Consider the following 14,950-nt stretch of genomic DNA (forward strand, 5'->3'; position numbering starts at 1 on the left):
ACCTCGGGCGTTGAATTTCTGAAGAACCATTGGTCGCGTACAATGGTACACAAGGAAGCACTGTCGATCTTGCGCACAGGAGTGAGCATAATCCACTTGCTAAACAGGTCCAAAATTACTAAAATGTACTGGAATCCTTTCTTACTCTTAAAATCCATTGCGATGATTTGCCATGGATGTTTCGTTATTCTCTGGTCACCCATTAGAGGAACAACAGGTACGGAAGCTCCTTTGACCTCCTTACAGGTTTTGCAATCTTGAATGTATTCGCGCACTTCGGCGGCTAATTTTGGCCAAAAGTATCGTTGTTTAATACGATCAACCGTCTTGTCTACGCCAAGATGCATTGATCCATCGTGATTCTCACGGATAATGTCCTCCCTATCTGGGACTGGCGGAACGAATTTCCATTCATACCGATGGTCATAGGGTAAATTAGGAACTGAAACAAATTTGTAAAGATTTCCATTCTCAATACGGTAATCTACGAAATCATCCGGATTGGCTTTTATTTCTTCAATAATTTTGTCATACCAAACCGAGGAAGATCGGGTTTCAATTACCGCTATGCTCCTGGACAAAGCATCTGGGACTATGTTGTCCTTTCCTTTTCTGTGTATTATGGTCATGTCATACTGTTGCAGTGTCAAGCACCAACGACTACAACGGGATGCAGTTTTCCATTTAGTGGTCATAATGTGGGATAGGGCGGACGAGTCGGTTATCAAGGTAAAGTGGGCTCCTTCGATATACCCGCGAAATGCCTCGACAGCCAACAACGCCGCAAGGGTTTCTTTTTCGCACGCATGATAATTGCGCTGCGGGGTCGTGAGTTTATGGCTAAAATATGAAATGACCCTTTCTGAGCCATCTTGTTCTTGCGTAAGAATACCGGCCACAGCTACGTCGCTGGCGTCGGTTTGTATGCAGAACTCCTTCGAGAAGTCCGGACTCATGAGAATGGGGGCGGAGATGAGCTTTTCTTTTATGTTACAGAAAGCTTCTTCCGCTCGCTCATTCCATCCTAAAACTTTGCTCTTAGTTTTAAGTAGATCTGTCAGGGGTGCCGTAGCTCCGCTGAAGTCTTGTATAAACCTTCGGTAATAATTACACATTCCCAAAAATCTGCGTAACTTAGTTACCGTTGTTGGACGCTCATATTCTACCACGGCTTTAACTTTTTCGGGGTTCGGTCGTAAACCTTGTGTGGATAATAAATAGCCCAAAAATGGCAGTTCTTCTACGCCAAATTTAGATTTGTCTAAATTTATAGCGAGGTTCGCCGCGCGTAGGCGACGTGCAACCTCCTTTAGCAGTTCGACATGCTCTTGGAATGTCTCGCTGACGATAACTATGTCATCTAAATATACAAAAACTCTTGGTTCCAGTTCACCGTGGCCTAGGACTTGATCCATGAGCCGAGACAATGTTGCAGGACTATTCACCAAGCCAAAGGGTAAACGAGTGAACTGAAACATTCCTTTGCCTTGTACACTAAAAGCTGTGTACCGACGTGAGGAAGCTTCGAGGGGTATTTGTAAAAACGCCTCCGAGAGATCTATCGTACTCAGATATTTGGCCTTTGGCAACTGACTTAAGATTCTCCCGGGGTGGGGTAACGGATATGCGTCTCGCACCGTACGCTCGTTAATTTTACGGGCGTCGAGGCACAAACGGACTTTTCCCGTAGGTTTGACCACGGGGACGACATTAAGCGACCAGTCGGAGTTACTCCTTTCAAGAATTCCGACACGAAGCATTCTTTCCAGCTCATCAGAAACTTTCTGGTGAACTTTAGGAGAAACGGTGTAAGGATACTGCCGAATAGCAGGTTTCTTCTTCCATTCGTCTTGGATTTCAATTCGATGGGTAATTAGTGGAGTGGATGAGATTTCATCCGGAATAGCCACTTTGAACAGCTGCTTGACGTTTTCTAACTGTTCTACTTCTGTCTGGGTCAGCGAAGACCTCGACATTTCAGGGATTGGGTTCTTATCGTTTTCGATCAAAGCACACCGGTCAATGGACGGAGAAATCTTGAACCTCCTCCAGAAATCCATGCCAAGTATGCAATCTTGAATCAAATTCTCGATTACAAGGGTTGATATTATTCGCATTTGATTATCGAATGTGATTGGAATGTACAGCCTTCCTAACACTTTTAACTTTGTCCCACTTGCAGACCGAATGTCTAAGGGATTTTTCAAAGCATGTAACTTAGGACTTTTTAGTTTTTGATATGTGCGATCACTGATTAGGGTCGAATTACTGCCAGAATCAAGCAATCCTCTAACAATTGATCCATACAGCTTCACTTTAGCATATGGTCGGTTGTCAGTTGAAACGGAATTCAAAATAACTTGCACCTCTGGGTTCTTCTTGGAGTACATTTCGTCCAAAGCAGGTTCCCAGAAATCGCACGGGGTGATAGAATTTTGGAAACTATTCACGCGGATGAATTCGACGACCGGCGACTTTTGGCCGTCTGAAATTCGTTTTTTACACAGAACGGACAATTCTGGGTGTCGAACCCTTTGAAGCCGCACATTCGACAAAATATACCGCTGATAGATCTGCATTGCTCTACCGTGTGATTCGTTAATCGACAGAACAAACACTGGTCCATGTGAGGGGGTTTGTGAGCGGCGACCAAGCTGTCTAAAGAACGAATATTGCTTGTATTTCCCTCCTGAATCTTCTCTTTACCGGCTTGGGGCTTAGAATCTGAATCTTTCGGGGGAAATTTCTTTGGATTTTGGGGCGGTTTGGGTTGTTCTTTGACCGGTTTGTCGGAGCTTTTCTCAAAGGGTTTCGATTTTGGTTTATCGAACCACTTCTTCTCACTAGGACCTTTGGGTGGGGATTTGGAATCTGGTTTACTACTCTTGATTTCGTTTACCACGTTTGGAGATTTTTCCGAGCCAAACATCTTGTTGTACAGGGAAAAATTCGAAGCATCAATCTGACGACCAGCATCTACCAATTGCTGCAAAGTCGTGGTGGGCTTCCATAGCAGGTATTTCTTGTAGTCACCACGCATATTACGCTTGACTACATCTAACTTCTCGGGGTCACTCATCTGAGCAGTCATCGATCTGAACAATTTCTCCATATCGTAATAGTAGTCTTGGAACGACTCGTTTCTTTGTTGGCGGCGTTGGTAAATTTTCGAACGCACCAAAGAATCGAGTTCGGGATGCACAAAGGACTTCCTCAGTTCCTCAACCATATGCTTCCAGTCCCTCAGTAAGCCTTGGGAACTCATTGTCATGAACCAATTTAACGCAGGTCCAGTGAACAAATGGAATGCAGAGTCAAACAATTCTTGCTCTGAGATTCTCTCAGCGAGTGATAATTGATGAACTAAGACCAAAAATTCATTCAAAGTACTGCCTTGGTCAGTGCCTGCATATTTGTTCAGTTTCCATTTGGAAACGGGTAATGATTTATGACTGTACGACGAGTAAGGTGGAACAGTCCTGAAAAGAGGGGGCGGTATTGGAGCTGATGGCATCCATGCAGCCGAAGAGCAAGCATTTGGATAGGTGGTTGATGGTGGAATCGATACTGGCGGAGCCATAGTGCTGATCGGCATTGCCGCCGAGAAAGGCACTTGTGTTGAAAAATGAGAAGTGGGAAGATAGTTCTGATACCCAATAGGAAGATTTCCATAGATGTTGGGATACCACGCATTATGAACCATGGGATTGTAGTTCATATCGGCAGCAACAGACGTATACGGCGTCGAATAACAAGGAACCGACGACACGTGAGACAGACCGCTATAGAGAGTGGGTGTCGCGTGGGGAATAGAAACACTAGCACTCACGAGGGAAGTACTAGATTGCTCAACTGAGCGTGTCAGGAGCGGAAGTGGGTGGCCCACCGAGGGGGTAACTCTCGGCGACGCGAGAGAGCTCACCACTGTGGTAGTAGGGTTCGTTCGAGTGAGAAAAGATTTGGTACTACACTGCGCTTGGGACGACTGCTTGTATTTTCTCAGGGAGTACAATTCGTGTTCAAATGAGAGAAGAGCATCGCGGACATCTTTCTTCAAATCACCAGAGCTATTGTCCACATCTAAACAACCTAACCTTTTCAAACACTGAATCATGTCGTTATCATCCGGATCTAAAACTGAAATGGGAATCTTCTCTTTTTCATCTTGAACATTTACGGGGGAATTCGAAGTCGAAACGCCACTCGCAGCAAATTTCGGGATGGCTAGCAAATCGGCAATAAAAAAATCACTTCCAACGCTATCTGTTCTTTGTCGATCCCGCTTAGAAACGATTCAGCAACTCAAATATTTTCTCGAGAAATCCTATCAACGTGCTCTGCTTTGCCTCATCCACGTGGTCTAGCAGTCTACCGATCCTAACTCCTAAATGCAGCATCGTGGTCTGACAACGTGCTGGTGTTATTTTCGCACCTACCAAACTGTCTAACAAGCTATGATACTTGTCCACGCAGCTAGCATAATCTAATTCGGGATCCAGTTCGTACTTAACCTGCAATTTGACTTCAGAATCACGCTCGCGTTTGAGTGCCTCTCTGAGGTTACCACGCTTCCGAACCATTTGCGCGCCATGCTCGCATATGATTCCTCGGATGTGTAACTCATAATCGAGTTCATCCTCGCTCAGAAAATCTACTCGAAGGTCACAGAAACGTGCCTCCAAATCTTCTAGGTTGGCAATCATATTATTACCACCTGCCGCCATTGCGATGGAAAATTTCAATGCACAAAAATCCTACACTGATCTAGAAACGCACCAAAGCGGCATAAAAGTGATCACGCTCTGCGAAAAACACCCTAACCTGAAACACCTCGCTACGAAAGAATGGGAAAATGAACAATCACACCGAAGCACGTGCTTTATACTTTTTTAAGAGAATCGTTCAACACGTTAACAATGGTTTACTTGACTTGGGATCTTTTGCCGTTGCAATTGATCAAACGGACTTTTCTACCACTTAGAAATTTGCAACACCGAAATCAAACATCGATCAATCACGAAGAACTTTGAAAGAGGAACCGTGAGTCTCCCCAAGCACGTGGAAATTTGTGGTGAAGCCACAAATTTGAATTTTAGGAGGATCGCCAATTGTTACTCCCGATGACGCCCACGCGTCTATGGCATGGACGTCCTCACGTCCCGAGCTAGCTCACCTTCTAAATTGCCTCTCAGGGTCGGCACACGTGCTTGAAGGTACTTACCGTGACAGACCTAAAGGTTCTCAACCTGAAATGTTTTCTTTCGGTGCATGCAAAGAACTGAAGCAAGATTCTAATTTTACAAACCAATTAACCAAATGTATTCAATTACTAGGCACAAAAATCGAATAAAAGGGCTCAGAACTCACTCACAGCTTGGTGTTGGCGTCGTCTTCGTTGCTGGGCCGACGCTCTCGGGTACTCGCTCGCTGATGCTTCACGCTGGATCACAGGATCGCTTCACCCTTGAAGGGCTGTTCGACACTAGTCACGTTTTTGGAGGCGGGATTACCGTTACACTCGCGGAGTCACAAAACACCTAGCTCAACCGGTTTACAAATTTTCTACACCGGAAGGCGACCTCTCACACTCTGACTGGCCTCGCGTTAGCAATTAGGAGATCCAGTTTGCCAGAATCTGGCCACTAAAAGCACTCAAATCACTTTAATTGCCTTCGCAACTGAAACTTTTCAGAGCACTGCCACTATTTTCAAGGTGATACGTTCACAACACTTTGGGTAACTACTTTGCCGAACACTTCGAAGAAACACTTCCGCTGATCTTGGCTTCCCAGGATAAAAGAGACCAGCGGCTGGCTGTCGGGCCCTTTTATAGGCGCCCAGGTAGAATTTTGGACAATTGGATTTTGGTGTTACACCAATACTTCCTCGAAGATGAAGGTCATCGGGATGCTGAATTCTGAGCGGTGGAGCTCAATATCTGAGTGGTTCTACTTCCGTAGGCCCTATCGGTGGCTAGTATTCTACTACTTCAATTTTATTTTTTTTATTTAGGGTGTGTCAAATATTGCGAAAGTTTAACTTTATATAAACCAAATAAGTTCTCGCATTTGTATTTACATTTACTTACATTTATATTTATTTTGTATGGCAAAACTAACACCAAACTGAAAACATTTTGGTTGGAACATTTGTCAAATGTTACAGTGTAGACTTGCGAAAGGTTCCCTTTATTTAACAAACTTTGGATGGTTCGCCACTGTAAGTGTCGGCATAAGAATAAGAGTGTTCTATGATGTCCCAACCAATCGAGTTTTTTGTTTCTTTTCAAATGAGTAAAATATAATAACACATGCTTTCGTCCTGACAGCTGTAGGAATGTTACATTTAGGTATTTGTTCAACAAACTTTGAATGGTTCGTCACCTCAAGTGTCGGCATAATTTTCCTCTACATAGAAATTGTTCATATCAATTGAAAATATTATATTTACATATAAGCATGTATATATCTCACAAATCATTGTTTATCGTGGTCTAATCGCTTATCAAAGTGAATCCTGTGACCCAACGATCCTCTCCATTAACAAACATCCCTCCCAGTGACCTTTGTGGAGATGCAGAGGCAAACACGGTCTCCAAATAGCAAAGGTTACACACTAACATTCCTTCCCCCAATCCCACCTGACTACAAGGACGTGGCCGGCGCCGTTATTGACCCTGTATAAATAGAGGCACTGAATTATGCACACTGAAGAAGATTCTGGCCAATCCCAGCCGAACTTCTAGTTGATTCTTTGTGCATTTTCACTGACTTCGGTCAATCACGGAACAGCAACCATTGATATGTGTAGTCAGTCTAAGCTAAGCTAAGCTAAGCTGAAAATTTCAAAACCATTTTTATTATTTAAATAAATATCTATAGGTATCAGTATTTCACCAGTGCCGTAACGTACCGTTAACGGCTTAATCAAACATTCACTTAAGTTAGAGGGTTTTAATAAGAAACTAACAAGGAAAGAGTAAGGCTTTTTGAAGTTTTTGTGGTTTTTAAACTTTTTGGTTTTTAGTTTAATTTTAATATGTTCAGCTTTTGGCCCAAATGTTCCTTTGTCCACTGTGATGTTCTGTATCATCTCACGCGATTACCAACACTCGATACCGAAAACTGTCATCCATTGCTACATAAGCCAAACAACATCACGAATTATCGATCAAGCCAATTTCCAACTCCCTTCAGCAGCGTATGCAATTATCGATCGATGAACAACGAGCGAAGCGACAACGGCACCAGCTATGGCGCGTCTCCATCGGCGATCGACGGCCTCACCACCGGTAGCAGCAAAGAGGCATCACTTACGCTGTCCCCATTCATCCGACTCACAGAGGTACAGTTTCCTGAAATGCTAGTAAAACCGAAATTTCCAAACATCTTTTTAATTGAAAACCAAAGTCAAAAATTGATCCAAAATATCAGATAGTTGACGGTTGTGAACAATTCAAAGCAATAAAAACAAACATAATTTTCTTAGTTTTTGCTTTAAAACTCAACTCTTTTATCTTCACCAAAGCTCTTGCAAGTTTCATTTTTACCTATATTCAACATAACCCTTTGAAATAAATATCTAGTATTGCGTTCAAAAGGACAGCTTATTCATATCGTACAAATTGCTCCCAGCTGCTCTCCGCGAAGATGTTTTGCTCAAATGCTCTTTTAAGCCTAAGTTGATTCCTAGGAGTAGAGTATTCGTTTTTTAGTTGAGTTGAGAGCTTCAATATTTTTTGAACTTCACTCAAATATAGTCAAAAAAAAAACAAGCTTCAATTTTGACGTAAAACAGCAAAATGGTGACTTTGCCAAGAATAGGGGCTGCAACCTTAAACATGTTCCGCAACACTTTTCATAATCAAAACTTCAAAATATTAAGAGTTCGTAATTGTTGTCTAGATTTTCTAAATATGGACCACTTTGGACTGCATCTCGGGTAAAATGTAGCGGAGAGCTGTGCAAAACAACAACAACGACGACGACAGAAAGCCGGGGCGCTGAAGCCTGATGTAAGTGCAGCGTACTTTGACTTTCAATGAGCGCTTGCCGTTGTTGCAGTTTGGTCTACTCGTTGCATGTACTTACTTAGTTATGCGGGAGTTCTACTAGGGCTGCACTCAGTCGGTGTTCATCTTTTGAGCAACGCGGACGCGGTTTTGGCGTTTTTTTGTGTGTGGATCGTGGCCCTTCTGGCAATTGGGTGTTCCGTTCCCGAGACGTGGAACATCCTTTTCAGTGGGATCGGTTTGAAGACTGAAGGTGATTTCGCAAGGCAGCTGCTCTCCGGTGGAATCGTGCATCGCGTGATTGGTTTAATGTGAGTGCTATTAATGGAAAGGATCACATTTTTAGGACACTCCTAATGATATCTAATTTAAAGGATTGACGGGTATACAATTAAATAGACAGATATCACAATGTTAAAGTTGCTGTGTAAAAATTGGAGTGTATTATTGTGTTGGATGATCGAAGACCAGAGGAATTCCAAGAACACCAGATAACCTAGTGCAATTATTGAGTGATTGATGCTGTCTGAAACTGTTAAAAAGGCAATTATAGTGGAAACCAGACTGGAGCTTCTTAAATAATTCATAAGTAATAAAAGCGAATTTCAATCTGGTAATGTGACGCTTTAGTGCAAAACGAGTTTCCATAATATCGCAGTTAAACTGATGGATCCCCTTATTGATGATTAGTTTGACATGTGCTTGAAAGATAAAACAATAAATTCAGTGTTATAATAAGTCCGTATCGAGAAACTGGTTGAAAAATTATATAGTTACTCAAATAGTAAGTTTGAAGAAACTGTTCTATGTCGGCAAAGAAGAAATTACTTACGACGAAATTTGAAAACTTTAAACGTATCACCAACACTTATTATATTTCCTAAAAAAAATAAAAATTCAAAAATTTTCCGATTTCCATACAAAATGGTCAGGTTTAAAGGCTTCTATCTATGCATTTAGAAATTCGAATGACATGAAATTTTGGCTTGAGTTTTCAATTTCTGCCGGATTTAAAGCTTTCAATATACATGCGGCAAAATTTCAAAAGTGTCGTAGTTTGAAATAAAAAAGGTTAACTGCAGTTAGAGATAAATAAACAAGTAGGCAATTCAAGTAAATTCACCCTATTTGTCCTCTGATGCAGTACTAGCAGACTTAAAATTGCTTTGTAAAGTATTTCTGTTATTAAATTTTATTTTGTTGATTAGATTTTTGCACCAAATTTGGACCCATCTGAAACCGTAAAATGAAAATCCATGTTATTGTTAGTTCATCACCAAATCGTGACCATTAACATTATAGTGAAGCATAACAATTTATAAAACAAATATTATGCTCCCATACAAGAAGTGTGACAAAGGGGGAGTGAAGTTGAAAATGACTGAATTTTGTTGAATCCTTCATAAACTACTCCAAGGATTTCTCCAAGAATTTCCCTGATTCCACCAATCCATCTCCAAAATTCTGACAAAACAATTACTTAAAGAAACTTCTCTCTTAAATCGTTCTATAAGAAAGTGATGACATTTAGTCTACTACTGATTAACGAAATAAATTAATTATTTTAGGGATACTTCCAAAAAAGTAAAGACAACAAAAATTCCTTTTAAAATTCATGGGAATTATTGTCTAAAATATTTCTTTAGTCATTATATCTGGTGTTTTGCCATGATTTGTTTATCGAGATTACATTAGATCTTTCATAATTTGTTTTTTGAAAAATTCTTGATCAAAAATATTTTATAATATTCGTCCTTTAATCAGTAGCCTCTAATGAGAAAACCTAACAAAATCTTTTTGAGTTCTATCTAGAGATTTTTCAAGCATTCTTTCTGATTTTTTTTCAATCGACCCCAGTAACCGCTCCTGAAATCTTTTTACAGATCGCCAATCTTCTTTCAGAAATATTTTAATTAACTCACTAAAGATTTCTTTAGAATTATCTTTAAAACATCAACAGTAAAATTTTGTGGGCTTCGTGGCCGTGTGGTTAGTGTTACCAAGCATTCAGCCGCATCGAGTCAAGGGGTGTGGGTTCGATTCCCGCTTCAGTCCGGAAAACTTTTCGTCAGGAAGGTTTTTCGACTGTGCGACTGGGCGTTGCATGCTAGTCCGTTGGCTAGTGTGGTGCTTCCTTCAAAGGGCAAATCGTCCACTGGAAGCATTAACGTGTCGGTGTCTTTTGAAAAAAAAATTCTCTCTTTAGAAATTCCTTGCACCATCTGTAAAAAAACGTCTGAATTAATTAATATTGGAAAAACCCTTCCAATATTCATTCATTCAGACGTTTTTTTTCAGAAATTATTCTAGAGTTACTTCTGAAATTCGTACAGAAAATCTTCCAATGATTTCCTTGCAACCGTAATCTATGTTTCGCTTATTATGCCATTATTGTTATTCTTTTTTTAATTATCATTCGTGGTTTACGGCTAACCAACCGAGTGGAATTATTATTCGCTTATTTTGCAGAAATAATGAAATTGTGGTATTGCTGAAAAATGGAGGTACAAGAATTAATGCTCATCAATCATTGTGGGTGATTAGTATTCTACTGAATGGTTTTTGCATACGAAATACGAATGCAAAAATGGCAACTTTGGTAAAGGAAACTCTGAAGTAATAACTGTAGGGGTGCTCATAGAATACCAAGCTAAAAAGCAGGTTTTGCATCAGTGACCTAGCTCGTTGAAGATTCATCAAGAACTCATTCACGATACGATCAGGATAACACCTGAGAACTAGAAATATCTCATACATGATTCTACCAATTGATATGGAGTTTCATTGAGTGTTCATTTCAGGAATCCCATATGACATGCTTTAGAAACCTGATAGTACGAAACTCCTTTGAGATACAATCCTTCAAAGAGTTTTTCAGTAACTTCGTGATAAAAATTATTTGAAAAATAATTATCTAAAGAACTTTTTAATAAAACTAGAACAAACCTTAGCAATTTTTGTGAGAATTTTTGAAAGTTCATCATTAAAAATATGTAGAGGAATATTTTTAAAATTTGTGTGGAAATCTCTTAAAATCCCCTGAATAATCTATTCACTTTGGTACTCAAAGTAACTCTGAGTTTCCTAACAAAACTTCTTGTCAAAACGAATTCTGGCGATATCTTGAAAGTAATTCTACATTCAGGGCAAAACAAATGTGAAATACCGACGTTGCGAGTGGGAATGGGTAAAAAACGCATAGTTTCAAGTTGGTTTTAAGATAGTTCTCTTCAAGTATGTATGAGAAGTAGGTAGATAAGAGAACCGTTTAAAGCGGGGGTTGAATTCTGGGAGAATTGAGAGTATCTCTCAATCATCGGTCTCTATAACAATCATGATCCGCAACATATCATGAGAATATGTTCATCGTCTACTGCTACAGTTCCGATTTTATCGGGGAAATAACAGTGCATTATAAAACCAATTTATGGTAAAGATGAATCGAAGCTACTCCTCAAATTTTCAAGAACACAAATCGGGAGCTGACTTAATCGATTGTTCACTTGCTGATTGTGACCAATCGATCAGATTTTCAGCGTGATCGGTTACCTGGTTCTTCAGATATGTGATCTTGAATGTTTTACGTTTTCGATTTATCTTCACCCTGAACAAGCTCCATACCCGCTTGCTTTGATCGTGCTTCTACATCGAAAATGTCTGAGATAATTTCTTGGTGAATCTCTTCCTAGAACATTTGTTATAGGCAGGGTTGGGAAAAAATCTGAAATTCACTCTACAGTAGTCAAACAAAGCCAATCACAGTCAGCGAAGCCAGTGAAACTCACGCCCATCGCTGCTGTAGGCAAAGAGCCTTGAAAATTGCAAAACACCCGTTGCTAAGGGCAACCCAAAATTACTGTAGAAAAATGTTCTATTTCCCGCTGCATTTCCCGCATTTAGAGCCTTCGATGACATTACTGATTTAGAGAAATTCATGTACCCAATATAGGCTACTTGATGAGATTCACGATTTTAAACTACTGTAGTGAGAGAGCCACGTGATTTTCGCGAAATTCAAGCCTACTACTATTACCATTCCCAGCACTGGTTATAGGTGTTCTCAGCTAATTTTTTGTAATGGTCAATGAAATACTTGAAAAATTGCTCCTGGAATCATTCGAAATCTTCAAAAGAATTTCTGGTGAAATACTGGAAAATAAATCTCTGCAGAACTTCTCTTATTGGAGCTTTTCATTGCCGAATTGTAAAGAGCAATTTCATTAATTTATTTAGTTAACATCTAAACAGATAACACTGAATCAACAATTTCGCGTCACAATACTCGGTACAATACTTCATAGCCGCATTTTTTATGTCTTTATTAAAGAGACTTTCGGCCCAAAGTTCGTCTCTGACCACGTGGCCGCATCTTTCCATCCACGGTTATGTCCCACGCTCGCCAAATCGCACACATAAAGAAAAATCCATTAAATTTCAGCGTAAAATCATGCACATGAAGGGAATGCCAGAGTAGTCGCAAATTCACCCGTCGCATCGTGTAAAATTACAATAACATCATGTAAGTTTCCGCTATATATGGTGTAATCTAGCATGGACTCTAACCGATTACGCGACAATTCGCATAAATTTACATGATGTTGATGTAATTTTCCACGATGTGTCATGTAAATTTCCGACAAACCTGGCATTCCCTTCATGTGCATGATTTAACGCTGAAATTTACATGGATTTTTCTTTCTGTGCACTTGATCCGTCCTCCTAGCTCACTGCGTTCCACGCCTCCTTGTACCAACCGGATCCGAAGCGAACACCATCTTTGCTGTTGCCAGGGTTGCTGTCCGGGATTCTTGCAACATGCTCTGTCCATCGTATCCTTCCAGCTTTGTCCACCTTCTGGATACTGGGTTTGCCGTAAAGTTAGGCGAGCTCGTAGTTCATCCTTCACCGCCACACACCGTTTTCCTACACACCGCAAAAGATCATCCTAAGCACCCGACGTTCGAAGCTCCAAGTGATTGTAGGTTTTTTTTTTCTATCTTTATTAACGAGATTTTCAGCCCTGGGCTAGTTCATCTCGGGACCAACGGCTTTACTTCCCTTCCGAAGGAAGTCGTCACTGCTGAATTTTTTTTTTTTAGTGGCTATCTCGGGGATGGGATTCGATCCCAGGTCCTCGGCGTGAGAGGCGTGTGTTCTAACCCCTACACCAGGTCCGTCCACTGATTGTAGGTCCTCCTCGAACATCGTCCACGTTTCTTGCCCGTAGAGGACTACCGGTCTTATTCGTTTTGTACATGGTACATTTGCTGCGGGGGTGAATCTTTTTTGACCGCAGCTTCTTGTGGAGGCCATAGTAGGCCCGACTTCCACTGATGATGTGCCTCCGTATTTCACGGCTAACGTTATTGTCAGCCGTCAGCAAGGATCCAAGGTAGACGAACTCGTCGACCACCTCGAACGTATCCCCGTCTATCGTAACACTGTTATCTAGGCGAGCCTTGTCGCACTCGGCCTCACCAGCTACCATTTACTTTGTCTTGGACGCATTCACCACCAGTTCAACTTTTGTGCCTCGCGTTTCAGGCGAGTGTACAGGTCTGTCACCTTTTCAAATGTTCGGCCTACAATGTCTATATCATCCACGAAGCAAACAAATTGACTGGATCTCGTAAAAATCGTACCCCGGCTGTTAAGCCCGGCTCTCCGCATAACAGCTTCTAGCGCAATATTGAACAACAGACACGAGAGTCCATCGCCTAGTCGTAGTCCCCGGCGGGAACCAAATGAACTGGAGTGTTCGCCTGAATCCTTCACACAATTTTGCACACCTTCCGTCGCTCTTATCAGTTTCGTGAGCTTCCCGGGAAGGCTGAAAAAAAAAAAAACACAAAGAGAAATTTATCAATCTAAAAAAAATGATGAATATAGTAAAAAATACTCGAAAAGTGCCTTTTCCAGGGTCTTTATGTTTCAAACGCCATTTATTTAGGAACTAGTGTTCCCGTAAAACTTTGTCTTACCATCGAAAACGCTATGAAACGTCCCATACAAAATTACACTTTCGTTTTTTTCCGAACTTTTCCGGTGCATATCCTTAGTTATTTATACACACAAACACTTCAAGAACCTAACTGCAAAAAAATCAGATAGATCCGCTGACTCGTTCTCAAGCCATTTCGTGACATACCAACACAATTTCATTTTTATTTGTATAGATTAATCAAAGAGTTGAAAAATGCTTTTTTGTGGAATTGAAACATAGGTTCATATAGTAATTCATGTGAGAATGCATGCTAAGGACTTTGTGAAGACATTCAAAGCACACCTAGGAATACTTTTTGAAGGAATCCCTGGTGTTCTTTTTCTGTTCGGAACATGTTAGTTTGGCGTTTTAAAGATACGTTAAAAACTCCATCAATTTTGATTTTTCCGATGCTGTTTTGATACAGATGTATCATCAAATAGATAAGTTACATTATTACAGCGAATGATGCCAATATTTCTACATTTCGAATGACTGGGGTACGTTTTTCTGAAACCATTAAAAAACACTTGGTTCAGTCTGCCTGAACATCGACCATTTGATATATTGTAGTATATCCTGTGTCTTTTGTTTAGTGCATGTCGTTTTACTTAGTCAATATCGAGAAGTGATAAAGCATTCGGTTTTCTTACAGTTATAATTCCTAACTTGATCACAAGAAAGGATTTTAATTGAACGGTTCCTACCCTTCGAAGAGTGTGCTGAATGCACTCTCCACAGGTGTGCCCCTTTATCAGGCAAAATCGGATTCCTCGATAAAGCCAAGAAATTACACCAATATTGTCCATGCATCAGAATCCTACTCCTTACTACTTCAATCTAGAGAACTAAATAAATAAAAGATTAGAAAACAAATTGTTGAATTCGACTCATTTTTTTCCTTGTCTTAAGATCATTCTCGGCAACTTTGAAAACCGAGACTTGTCACTTTCAAC

At 40.6% G+C, this 14,950-nt stretch overlaps 1 protein-coding gene across 1 annotated transcript in view; it reads left to right on the forward strand.

The window, feature by feature from the left end:
• Positions 1–8,109: 8,109 nt before the first annotated feature.
• LOC5570152 (putative fatty acyl-CoA reductase CG5065) overlaps positions 8,110–14,950 on the forward strand; it is a 52,769-nt gene continuing 45,928 nt past the window's right edge. The window contains exon 1 of the mRNA XM_001658904.2: positions 8,110–8,322. The gene's annotated coding sequence lies outside the window, so the exon portion shown is untranslated. The remainder of the gene's footprint in view (positions 8,323–14,950) is intronic.

This window comes from Aedes aegypti, chromosome 3, assembly GCF_002204515.2.
Source record: "Aedes aegypti strain LVP_AGWG chromosome 3, AaegL5.0 Primary Assembly, whole genome shotgun sequence".
NCBI lineage: Eukaryota > Metazoa > Arthropoda > Insecta > Diptera > Culicidae > Aedes > Aedes aegypti.